Genomic DNA, 11,495 nt, shown 5'->3' on the forward strand with positions numbered 1-11,495 from the left:
ACTTTCAATGGACAAGCTTCCCAGAGCGTAGCACAAAATTTCCTTTGTGCATGACTTTGTAGTTCTGTGTTACCCCATCTCATCCCACACATGTTGCCCTGCTCCTCAAACTCAACTAGTTCTTCCCAAAAAAGCTGCTCTTATCCTAACCTGTAGAGACAGCACGTTAAAGCAGGTTTCATCAGTATGCTCCCATTTGTCTGTGCCGAAAACAGTCATGTAAGTATTTAAGAAAAGCAAACCCAAGAGCTGTCTGTAAGGAATGCCACTGGCAGGTTCCCTCTGGCTTGGTGCTTTCCTTGGTGATCCCCTTGATGCTCCCCTCAAGTACAAAAGCTGTTTCTCACTGTGACCAAATGTTTACCCATCTCATCATTCTTACACCAATGCCCATCTTCATTAGCTTCCCTGATCATTTCCCAGGTATCTCTGTTTCAAAATCATCTGTTGAAATTCAGCTGTATTCATCCACTACTTCATCTCTCATGCCTAGAAAATCAATTGCCTATCAGTTATTTACTCATCTATTGGTTGTCTGTCAGACTAGGCTGGCTTCAGCTACTCCTGCTAAACCTAGTCTGAATTTCATAGGGTTTTTTTTCCCTCAAACACCCTTTTAGTTTTCATTTGTCTTTCAGATGTTGTTCTAGGCCTTTGCTAACATCATGACCACAGTGGTCAACTGGCTAGGAATAACGTCTCATTTTAAAAATTTGCGTTAGCACCCCCGAGTGAGCAAGTTTACAGAAAAAGTAGTTATTGTTGAATTAATTATTTCATACAATCTAATGAATGAGTCTTTAGGGGCCCTGGGATGGAGATGGTCTTGTCTATGTGATCAGGTGCATTGACCACACTGCTTTGTTTTTATCTATGGTGTAGCACCTTGAATTTTCATGCCCCAACATCTTCCCTAGTTTTACCCAAAGTATTTACCATCTGCTTATAGAAAATTGAATTATGGTGGGTTTTTTAGCTTGATGCACTATCTGAATATCTCTTGTACTTGCTGCTTCTTTTACTGCCTCCTTACTCTCCTCTTGTCTGCTTTCTGTTTATGCCACGGAAAGGACTTGGCCACTTGCTGTCCTCGCAAGGTCTCACTCAGCCTAATTTACAGCAACTTCCTCTTTACCTCAACCCATGGAGACCCCTTTGCTTTTCCCAATTTGTTTTTTGTGCCTCTTCCTCCCCAGTGTCCCCTCTGTTGCTTGTCCAAGTAGGTCTGGGCCCTTCCCTTGCAATGTCCATCCAGTTCATTAAAGTGACACTCTGCCTTTGGTTTGTCTTGCTTTGGGAAAAACAGGGTCAAACCCAGATGAGGGGCAGAGAGGGGTCTACCAGTGACCGAGTGCATGGCATTTCCCTGGGTGGGGAGGTACCACCTCTTCCTGAACTGCTCTGTGACATCCATCCCAGCTGGGAGCCACCTGCAGCTCCGTGCTGCCGTGCTACCCCAAATGTGCTCTTCTGGCTTCCCAGCATATCTGGCCCATTTTAATCACAGACCAGCCCCTCAACAGGCATTAAAACAAAATGGGAAAAGTATCTCCCTGTTCAGCACTTCCAAGTCTGGCATTTGCTTGTGCAGCAAGGTGCCTCTTTCATTAAAACCACCCATTGTTCCCACAACTCCCAACACTGGGTGAAGAAAATGGGGCAGGTGTGTCCAAAGCACAGAGAAGTGAGATTCACTTTTCCCTATTGCTTTGACAGCACTTACTGGTGGTAGCATAACACCAAGAGAGGTGACTGGAAATGAGGGTCAAGCTAAAGAAGACCGAAGAAGCTCATTCCTCCTGTTGCAAATTGATATGCTTGGACCATCCAACAGACCCTGACTTAAGGCTGTGTTGTATGTATTGCAAAGATTTTTCTCATTTTGTGTATATGGGAAGCTCAAACTTGAAATGCCTACCTCTAAACAAAGGTTAGATTGAGCAAGACTTGACTCAATGCAAGATTTCACATAGGAAAGGCTGTGCCATTGCCATCAGCCCCCTTTTATCTCAGCTGCAGCTACCCCTCCCTTTTCCAGTGGCTACTTCTGCAAATTGTAAAACACTTTTTTTTTTTTTTTTTTTTTGAGTACTCCCACCTGCTACCCTGGATCCGGGGAGTGCTCCTGGTTGGGTACTTGCTGCTTGCGGTACCCTCCCCAGTGGTTCTGTATCTGCTGCACCGTCCCACAATAGTGTCCTGTTCTGGGGGGCTGAGCAGCAATTGGGTCTCTGCTGGTGTCTTCTTTCCGGCATGCTAACTCTGAATGATGATGTGGCAGCAGCGCTGATGCTACTTGCCAGACCAAATGAATGGGAAAGAAATATTTTTGTTATTTTGAAATGCCAGATCGATTTCACATCCAGCTGGCACTACTTATATATTCTTCTTTCACCCTCATCTCTTTTTTTTTTTTTTTTGAGTACTGCCCCGATTTCACAGGCTGTGATTGTTTCTGCAGCCCCTTCTCAGGCCAGCACTTTTGAGAAGAAAAACCCAAACACAGTTTGGGTTTTTTCCTGCACTGACATCATTAGCTGCCCATTACTTTCACAATGAATCTGCTAGTGCTGTCATAAGGCATATGCTGCCAGTGGGGTTTTCTTCCCAACCCTGCTCTTTAAACATAGCAGAAGTTCCCTTTTCTCTGTAATGAGAAGCTGAAAAAAAAACCCAACCAGGAATGGCAGCAGCATGGGCACCAGATACAGCCCTATCCGATCAGAAGCGAGCAAACAGGCTCAGATAAAGTTCAAACCCTTGGGAATCAGGCCCTGGCCATCCTTATTTGGTGCATTGGCCTGTCCCATGTCCAAAACATGGTTGATTTTGTTTTTACTAAGCAATTATCTCGGCCTCAGCTCCCTCCCACAGTGTTTCCAGAGAAATGCAGCAGGACCCGCTCCCCATGCCCTGTCAGCCTCCTGCCTGCATCCCTCCATGAACACGAGAGGCTGAGGGCAATGGAGAAGTGGTGAGGAAGGGGAGTGGGTCACTGGACAGCAGGCTGAGGGCTCCCAGGCCCTCGCCCTCCCCCTGCGCTGCTGTGCTGCCTACAACATGCTTTGGGAGAGGTTATCTCATCTTGGCTTGAATATATCTCCTGTTTGAGTCATAATTAACTCGCTAGGCAAAATACGCCATTATCTGATGTCCTTTCTGGTGGGCATTTTTTTTCCAACAATGTGAACTCAGTTGGGCTTCTCTTAAGCACCGATCAGTTATTCCTCTTTCTGCATGCAGTACCCAGCGTTAGTAGATGCTTTTTTCTTCCACCCAGGCGTTGCCCACCCAGTAGCTGTTTTCTTCCACCCCAGTGTATCAATGAGGGGGAAAGACTGAATTTGTAACCAATATTTTTAAGCCTTTTGCACCTGCATGCTTTTTACTCAAACAAGAAACCTCAAGATTTAAAAGCTGTACAAAGGGCTGCAAATGGAAGTGGAGTCGAGCCTCTCAAATCTGCGAAGGGAGGTGATTTTGGATATGTGGACAATGGCCTTTAAAACTATCTGTTCTTGCATGCTTTTGAAAGGTATTCAACACTCATCCCAAAGTTACACAAGCAGAAACTTCAGAAAAAAAATGACTCGGGGAAAACAGTAAAAACATGAACAAGAAATATCTCTTCCTCCCCAAATCATTCCTGAGGTTTCAAGCTAATGCTATTAGAGCCCTCAAAACTAGGCAGAAATGCCCTAAAATTAATACGAAATTTTGTAACTAACCAATGAAGAGATTTCAAAGCCAAAGTAATCTGATTAAATACTCTGAATCCAATTGGCATCCTCCCATATCATTCTGTATCAGCTGCAATCTTTTAATAGCACAAGCCCTGAGTTACAAAAAATAATGCACCACAATGGCATACAGTTCTCTGAAATACAATTAAACTTTCATTAGTCAAATTATCCCATAAAAATAATCACTTCTAGCTGAATACAATCATAGCCTTCAGTCTTTTTGCATAAGCCTGATCTAAAATATTTGACATGGTTGGAAAAAAGTAGAGTAAGAAACCCCCCAAATAGTGTAGTTATGAAAATCAGCCTTTAATAGAGGATGTGAGAAGAGGAAGGGTAATTACCCAGAAAGGGTGCCTGGAAATTCAGCACCCCCCTCTATCCTCTCCTTGGCATCAGATTGAGTGGCGTAAGCAACAACAGGAGCAAAACTGCAGCTTGCTTGCCTTTTTTTTTTTCCCCCTTTTTTTTGATACAAACCAGTGCTGCTCGAAGAGAACAAGCGCTGCTACGTGCTGGTGTGCTGGAGCCTCTGATGTGAGAACAGAACTGTTTTCATAGCTAAGGCGTGATCTCTACGTGACCCCCCCATTATAACCAGAAGGCTTACACAGAGGCAAACATACCAAGAGGACGTTGCCCGGCTTGTCAAAACCCAGCACTTGGCATGGCAGAAACCAGACCTTCCTCTGAAAAACGCCAGCCCAGCTGCAGCGTTTCCACTGCGGGAATCAGCTCCCTTTCTGCACAAGTTGGAAGGGGCAGAGCTCAGCGCACTCTGCTACGAGGCAGGGATCTGGGGCGAGTTTCAGCTCCAGCCAGCCCCCTCCTGCAGTAGATACCAAGAAACTGGATTTGCCCTGGAACTTGGTGGTTTTACTTACCCTTAGATGCTTTACGTAGTGTCAGCAGCAGCTGAACGCACCTGTCGTGGCTGGAGTTGCACAAACCCTTTCATGGTATTGTTGCAGTGATCTTTAGAGGAAAATATATAGGAATAAACACATTGTGTCATAAAATAAAATTTTTAAAAAGTAAGAGCGCCTAGACTTAGTGTGGGAAAACATCGTGAATGAAAAGCCAAAACACACTGGGTGTTTGTGAGTGTTGTAAAAGAAGAAACGTGCTCATCAGAGCTGAAGAGCGATTTACTTATCTGGAGTATTTTCTGTCACACTTAAGGACCTGAAGCCCATTCTTAGATCAGCAATAAGGGAAGTAGTGAAAGTGCTACCTATGGGAGGACTGGGGATTTTTTTCCGGATCAAGACATTGGAATTAAGAGCCTTCAGTGCATTACAGCTATGCTGGAGGCAGCCATGAGATTCCTCCTTGCCCACATACCCAAAAACGTGCAAGGATCCCCCATTTACAATACTTATTCAGACATTTGGGGTTTTGTTGGTCTCGAGGCCCAGATCTACCCTCCTTCTTCAGGGACAACTGCAGTCCCTTGGAAAAACAAGACGACTACGTGCAAGGTTGTAGGCAAGCAAAGTTTTGACCCTGAAGGCAGAACTGTGGCACTGGACACCCAAACCCTCATTAGACTGAACTAAAAGCTTCAGTTGCTGCCTAACCCCTGCAGAACCCAACATCTCCCTATTTGACTTCCCAAAAGCCTGGCGTTCCGGCTGTTGCACGTGATTCTGAGGAGGCCCGCAATGAGCAAGCCTGGCGTTAGTTTTGCCTGAGCAAAGGAGGAGGCGAGTTCAGCTTTGCCATCAGCTTCCAGAACTGCTGGAGCATTTCCTATTGAACACTTATATTTTACCTGCAAAATACTTACGGCAGTTTTCCACATGGATAGGAAAGATAATTGCTTTAATTAAATATCAAAGATCCCATTATTTTGCAACAGCAGAGCAAATTCAAAATATTCAGGCCCTAAAGCAGGTCTTTGCCCCTGATACTCTTGGCAGGGGTTGTGTCGATTCCATGGATTTCAGGATTAACTCTGGTAGCTCACATTGCTCAATTTCACTTCCATGAACTCTCCTAAAACAAATCACACACAATTTGCTAAGTGCTTGGGAGACAACAAGGAGATTAATAACAGCCAGTATGCATCAAGCTGATGTAAATGTATCGAGTTATGTCAGGCCAATCTAAATTTGTTTTCATGACAAGATAGTAGGAGAATCAGCAAATGGCACATATCTTGACTTTTCAAAGCTAGGAAAGTGCGGTCTAGATTGAATTATTTGTGGTGGCCACAAGAGTGGCTGGAAAATTAGAGAGAGTAATTCTCAGTGCTGTAGTCTCGCCTCACGATAATACTGACAGGACATTCAGGCAACGGTCTATGTGGTCTGTCCCAAGACTGATGGCACTCTGCGTTTTCAGTAACGACCTGGGGATAGGAAAGAAGAGACATTTGCTAGTGACATGAAGCTGGAAGAGGCTGCATGTAAGTTAGTGCATAGATTAAGAATAAAAAAAAAAAAAAGAAGAAGAAGAAATCCCCTGCAAAACAGTATGACTGGGTTTTGACTAGTCAAATACAAAGTTCTGCACTGGAAGGCAAAAAACAACTCCACAGAATCACACCAGGGAATTACCAGGTCAGGAGCTGTTTTGAGGAAGTGGGCTACAGGCTGAGCATAACTCAACAGTATTTTGTTGCTGTAAAAAAGGTAAGTCTTGTGCTGGATATATAAACACAAGTGCCTACGTGTGAAAACACAAGATAATTCTGCTCTGCTGCGCTTGATGATCTTTTCTCAAAGCCCTCAGTGGGAATGAACTGCCCGACTTGGGCAACAGTACTCAAAACACAATCTGTGTGATGGGTGGACCAAGTAGAGAGAGGTCAGAGGAAGGCAGACAGCTCTAGAACAAAATTGTTTAATGGTAAAAGTAAGAAGTTAGACATTAGGGCACAGAAGGCTTTCTAAAACTGAAGATAAGGAAGTGCTGAAGAAGACTGAGAAAGCTGTGATTTCTCCACCACTGAAGGTCTCCACCATTGATGAGTGGGCAAACATCTGTCAGGAAAGACGTTGCCCTGGGGCATGAGATGGACCAGAAACCCTCCCCCTCCAGAGCAGGTGTATGCCTTGGGACTGCAGGCAGCATTTTGGAGACATTGAGCCATGAAGCTGGATCCACGGCTTGAGGGGACCAGAATGCTGTACTTAAAAATGTGGCAAGGGTGGTCCTTCCCTAACTTCAGATCTGCATGTAGCTAGGTACATAGCAGATGGACCACCTCTGAAAGACAGTGTAGCTGATACTGGTGGAGGAGAAGGGCTGTTAGCAGGAGAAAGAAGGTCAATAGTAATCTCCAGGGAAGCAGATAATTCATTTTCATCTCCTGGAATGTAAAGTTGGGGAGTATAAAATTTTATCAATGAGAGTCTGTAGTTCATGCTGTCCAGGAAAGATGCAAGTTTAGGTTTGTGGATCTATTTAAGGCTCCCAGCTCTGAAGTAAGCTGCCTCTGTTTCACACCTGAAGAAGCATTTAAGTCTGAGTTTTTAATACTTTTTTTGAAGATAAACCAATTTATCTTATGAAAGGTGCTATCTGTATCTCACCATCACCTTGCCATCTTGCCTTGGATAACAGAAGTGTCTCCATTTTACGCAATAATGTAGGAAATTACGGAAAATGGGCTGGAAAGGTCCTTTTTTCCCATACAGGGATTAAACATATTTATCTCATTTTGGGTTAATTGACTTCTTAAGTGGTCTTAAAAAATCTGCAGCAATGGAGATTCTGCACGTTTCCGAGGCAGTTCAGATGCTTCATTACGCTTCCCTGCAGACCTAACCCGTATTTCCACTGAGGTAGGGAAATTAAGGCCATTACATGCTTTATACAGGACACTCCTGTGTACATACTTAATATACTATTGATTCTTTTTTTTTGCAAAATCATAATGATACTGTCTTTACCAACTTGATTGCTCCTAAATTTAGCACTCCCTTTTGTCCCTTTCCATAACTTGCCAAAAATAAGGACACTGCAGCCAGGGTACCACACAGTCACAGCGATGTGGCCTTTGGGCGCTCATAAAGTTAAATATACAGTGAGTTATTTCAGCTCTTCATTGTCAGACAAAAATGAAAGCCAAAGCAGACTCCAATTGCACATACCAGCCATAGCAGAGAGAGCTGTCGTCTCAGTCTTCATGCTCAGCTGATTGAAATGATGATTGATGCACTTAAAATACACGTGTATCAATCATTGCTAAGGTTAAGAGCTCAAGGAGGGGGCGGGGGGAAACCAACAGGAAGTTTCTAAAAGAAGGAAAATATTTCTCCTCCCCTAAAAAAAATCCAAACCAAACCAACCAAACAAACAAAACCCCTCCAAAACCACTGTTGTGGTTTTGTTTAGTAGGGGGGGCCTAAGGTGGTAGCTTCTGTAGGAAACTGCCAGAAGTCGCTCCCCTTTGTTCAGTGGACTCGGCCAGGCCTAGGGCGGACCTGCTGCTGGCCAAAGCCAAGCCGATTGGTAGCAGAATGTTCCGCGATAACGCCTCTGCGATAACGTATTTAAGAAGGGGAAAACAGAAAAAATAAGAGAAGAGAAGATGTGAAGAAGCTGAGCGGGGGCAGAGGCGCAGAGGGGGAGGTGCAGGCCTTATGGGCCTTGCAGGCCTCACCCTCTGGACTCTTGCCAGGCAGCCGACTGGGCCCAACATGGCCCGGCCCGGCTGCAAGAAGTGGAGAGGAGATGAGATATGAATAAGATGTAAAAAAGATCCTGAGAGACATCTACCAGCCTGTTGTGAGGAACGGCTGCAGACGCCAAGGTCAGTGAAGAAGGAGGGGGAGGAGTAATGCGGCTCCTGGCCAAGATTCCCCTGCTGCAGCCTGTGGTGACGACCATGGTGGAGCAGGTTGTCCCCCTGCAGCCCATGGAGGTCCACGGAGGAGCAGAGATCCACTTGGAGCCCGTGAAGGACCCCGTACTGGGGGACGTGGATGCCTGAAGGCAGCTGTGGCCCGTGGAGGGCCCGCTGGGACAGCTGTTCTAGAGGGACTGCACCTGTGGAAGAGATTACCCATGCCGGAGCAGTTCCACGAAGGACTGTGGCCTGTGGGAGGGACCCCACGCTGGAGCAGGGGAGGAATGTGAGGAGTTCTTCCCCCCACCATGAAGCAGCGGCGTAAAACAACGTATGATGAACTGACTGCAAACCCCATTCCCTCTTCCCCCCCTGTGCGGCTCGGGGTGGGGGAAGGTAGTAGAGATAATGTTAAGCTTGGGAAGAGGGAGGGGTGGATGGAGGTTATCTTATTCTCTGTCTCATTATCCTGCTGTTTGTAGTAATAAATGAATAGTTTTCCCCAAGTCGAGTCTGTTTTGCCCGTGATGGTAACTTTAAGGATTTCTCCCTGTCCTTATCCCAAACCTCGAGCCGTTTTTCCTTATATTTTCTCTCCCTGTTCTCTCGGAGGGTGGGGGGAGTGAGAGAGAGACTGCGTAGTCTGGTCCTGATCAGGGCTGAACTACGACAACCACCCAACCCCTCAAACCAAGCCACAAGCAAGGCATATTTTAGGTGTCCCGTATCCTCCGCCTCCCAGTGTTCTCAGGGAGCTATTGATGGTCAAGGACTTTGAGAGGTGACGCAAGCAGCAGCAGGGGTAGATTCATTTTCACTCTTCTCCATCCGTTCATGTGCACTGTCTACATTATGGCTCGGGGCTTATGCCAGCGCAGCCGATGCACAACCAGACAAGGGACATAGCAGTAGCTCCAATTTTAATGGTTTCCTTTTGAATTTCACTGCTCAGGAAGAACGTCAGCCTGGCACCTTGGAGCCTGGATGGTTCATTTACAGACCAAACTCACCAAGAGTTTGGTGATGCCAAATCTGATGGTGCAGAGTAGGGCTGAGGTGCCCAGGCAGGAGATGAGCAAGGGGTAATGTCTCTCCAGTCTACCTACAGACCTTTCGGACAGTGGTTCTCACCTCAAGAAGGTTTTAACCCTGCAGTTAATCACTGCACTTCACAACAGCTTAGCATGCATCCATCTGCTGACCAGTGAAGATGGGATTGGCCATACACCTGCGCTGGGGATGGGCACCTGCAGCTCCCTCTGCACTCAGACAACACGGTTCTTGTTTCACAGCCCATCTACCTCCATCTCTCTTGTTAGGCAGACACATTTGATGTCTCAGATTTCAGACCAGGTCGGTCTCATCCCCAAACAGGGCTCGGGAACACATAAGGTGCTGCAGGCCAGGCACAGCTCCTGTCTTTGCAGGGAGCCCTGGTGAGACCTCCTCAAAATAACATGCAGCACTGCAGTTTTTTCAATTCAACCTGCAGCAGTTACAGAGGATAGAGAGGAGCCATTTTTTTAGCCTTCTTTAACAAACACATAGTAAAAGCTGCAGAGAAACCGAAGCATCCAGACCTATTTTTCATTCTGAAGAAAAAAATTCAAGCTGGCTCCAGTTTGGAAGGTGAAAATCATGTGGTAGCTAGTTAAACAGCACATGTGATTAATGATTTACCCCAGCTATTTAGGACTGGAAGCCTTTATCCAGGTGATACCAGGAAGGAGTGAAAGGGAGCCGTGCAAGCCATGCGTGCTGCACTGGGACCCACAGACGATGCTTTGCGTAGGTCAGAGGTGGAAATGATTTACAGCTCTTTCAAGCTGGAATACCACAAAGCCTGGAGGGAGTGGCAAACCTTGCTAGCTACCATCATTCATCTCTCCTCTCTCTTGCATTAGTCTCTAATTTTAAAAGTCAGTTTCTTTTAAGAGCCATCATTATATTTTCAATCTCCAAACCTTTCAGTTTCTCTGGAGAAACAATTGAGGAAAAAAAAAAAACTTTTCAGGCCTCAGGAGCAAATAATGGGTTTAGTGTGATCGTTTCCTTCTAGGAGATGGGTTGGTAAAGGATTTCCAAGAACAGTCTCAAGTCAGTGTGCATTTTGTGTTCAGCAGTATTGCCAGGGAATTTACACACCTGTCACCTACTTGCCACTTCCTTTGTAGAATAGAAATGACAAACCCAAGTAATTTGCTTTTATTGTCATCTTTTTTTTTCTTAATGGCAAAGTGCTTGAAAAGAAATAGCAGATTTCCTCCATACTTTGGGATTCAGTGCAGGCTGCAGTCTTCAAGGTGTAAGCAGAGTGGGTTTCCTTCGAGTCGTGGCATCAGACGGTGCAATGTATTATTAAAATCCAATTTAAACTTCCTACTCTCAGGTGCCAGATGGCCAAACTATGTTTGCAGTCCTGGAGTACAGCTAGGATGGGCTTGTCATATGCTTCTGCCATTGTCACATCTATCTAAATAGAAATTTCTTATGTCACTTTTTTTTTAAAGTACTTGGAAGCTTGTTGGCCTCTTTAGCCCTAGCACATCCAAGTGCTTTACGTGTCTCCATCACGATGCACAAACATTCCCGCAACTGTAGAGATGGTGCTTAATTCTTGCAAAACTGAGGTCATCCTTAGCTGAGTGGTGGGAATACAACGGGGGCTGGACCTCAATATTTGTCTCCTATTTCTCTGTCCTCATTGCAAAGCCACGAAAAAACAGAGAAGCAGCGTACATAAAGAGACTACATTCCCAAGGCCTGACCAGACTTCTCAGCTCAAGACCGAACATGAGGCTGGAAGCAGCTTGTTCAAAAATAAAGACAGCGAAATTGAGAAGAGAAATTTCTTTTATCTCCAGATTTCAGGGGGTTTCTGCCAGGAAAGTTTTGTTGGTTTTTTTTTTCATCTCTATGTATTTCTCATTGGAATTTTCTAATGCTCAATTAGA

At 45.3% G+C, this 11,495-nt stretch overlaps 1 long non-coding RNA gene across 1 annotated transcript; it reads left to right on the forward strand.

Moving 5' to 3' along the window:
- The first annotated feature begins 1,769 nt into the window (after positions 1–1,769).
- On the forward strand, positions 1,770–4,973 carry LOC147602351 (uncharacterized). The gene is made up of 2 exons (XR_015257788.1): positions 1,770–1,855; positions 4,227–4,973. It is a non-coding gene; the product is annotated as an uncharacterized LOC147602351 (long non-coding RNA).
- The last annotated feature ends 6,522 nt before the right edge of the window (positions 4,974–11,495 follow it).

This window comes from Chlamydotis macqueenii, chromosome 1, assembly GCF_036417535.1.
Source record: "Chlamydotis macqueenii isolate bChlMac1 chromosome 1, bChlMac1.mat, whole genome shotgun sequence".
In the NCBI taxonomy this organism is placed as follows: domain Eukaryota; kingdom Metazoa; phylum Chordata; class Aves; order Otidiformes; family Otididae; genus Chlamydotis; species Chlamydotis macqueenii.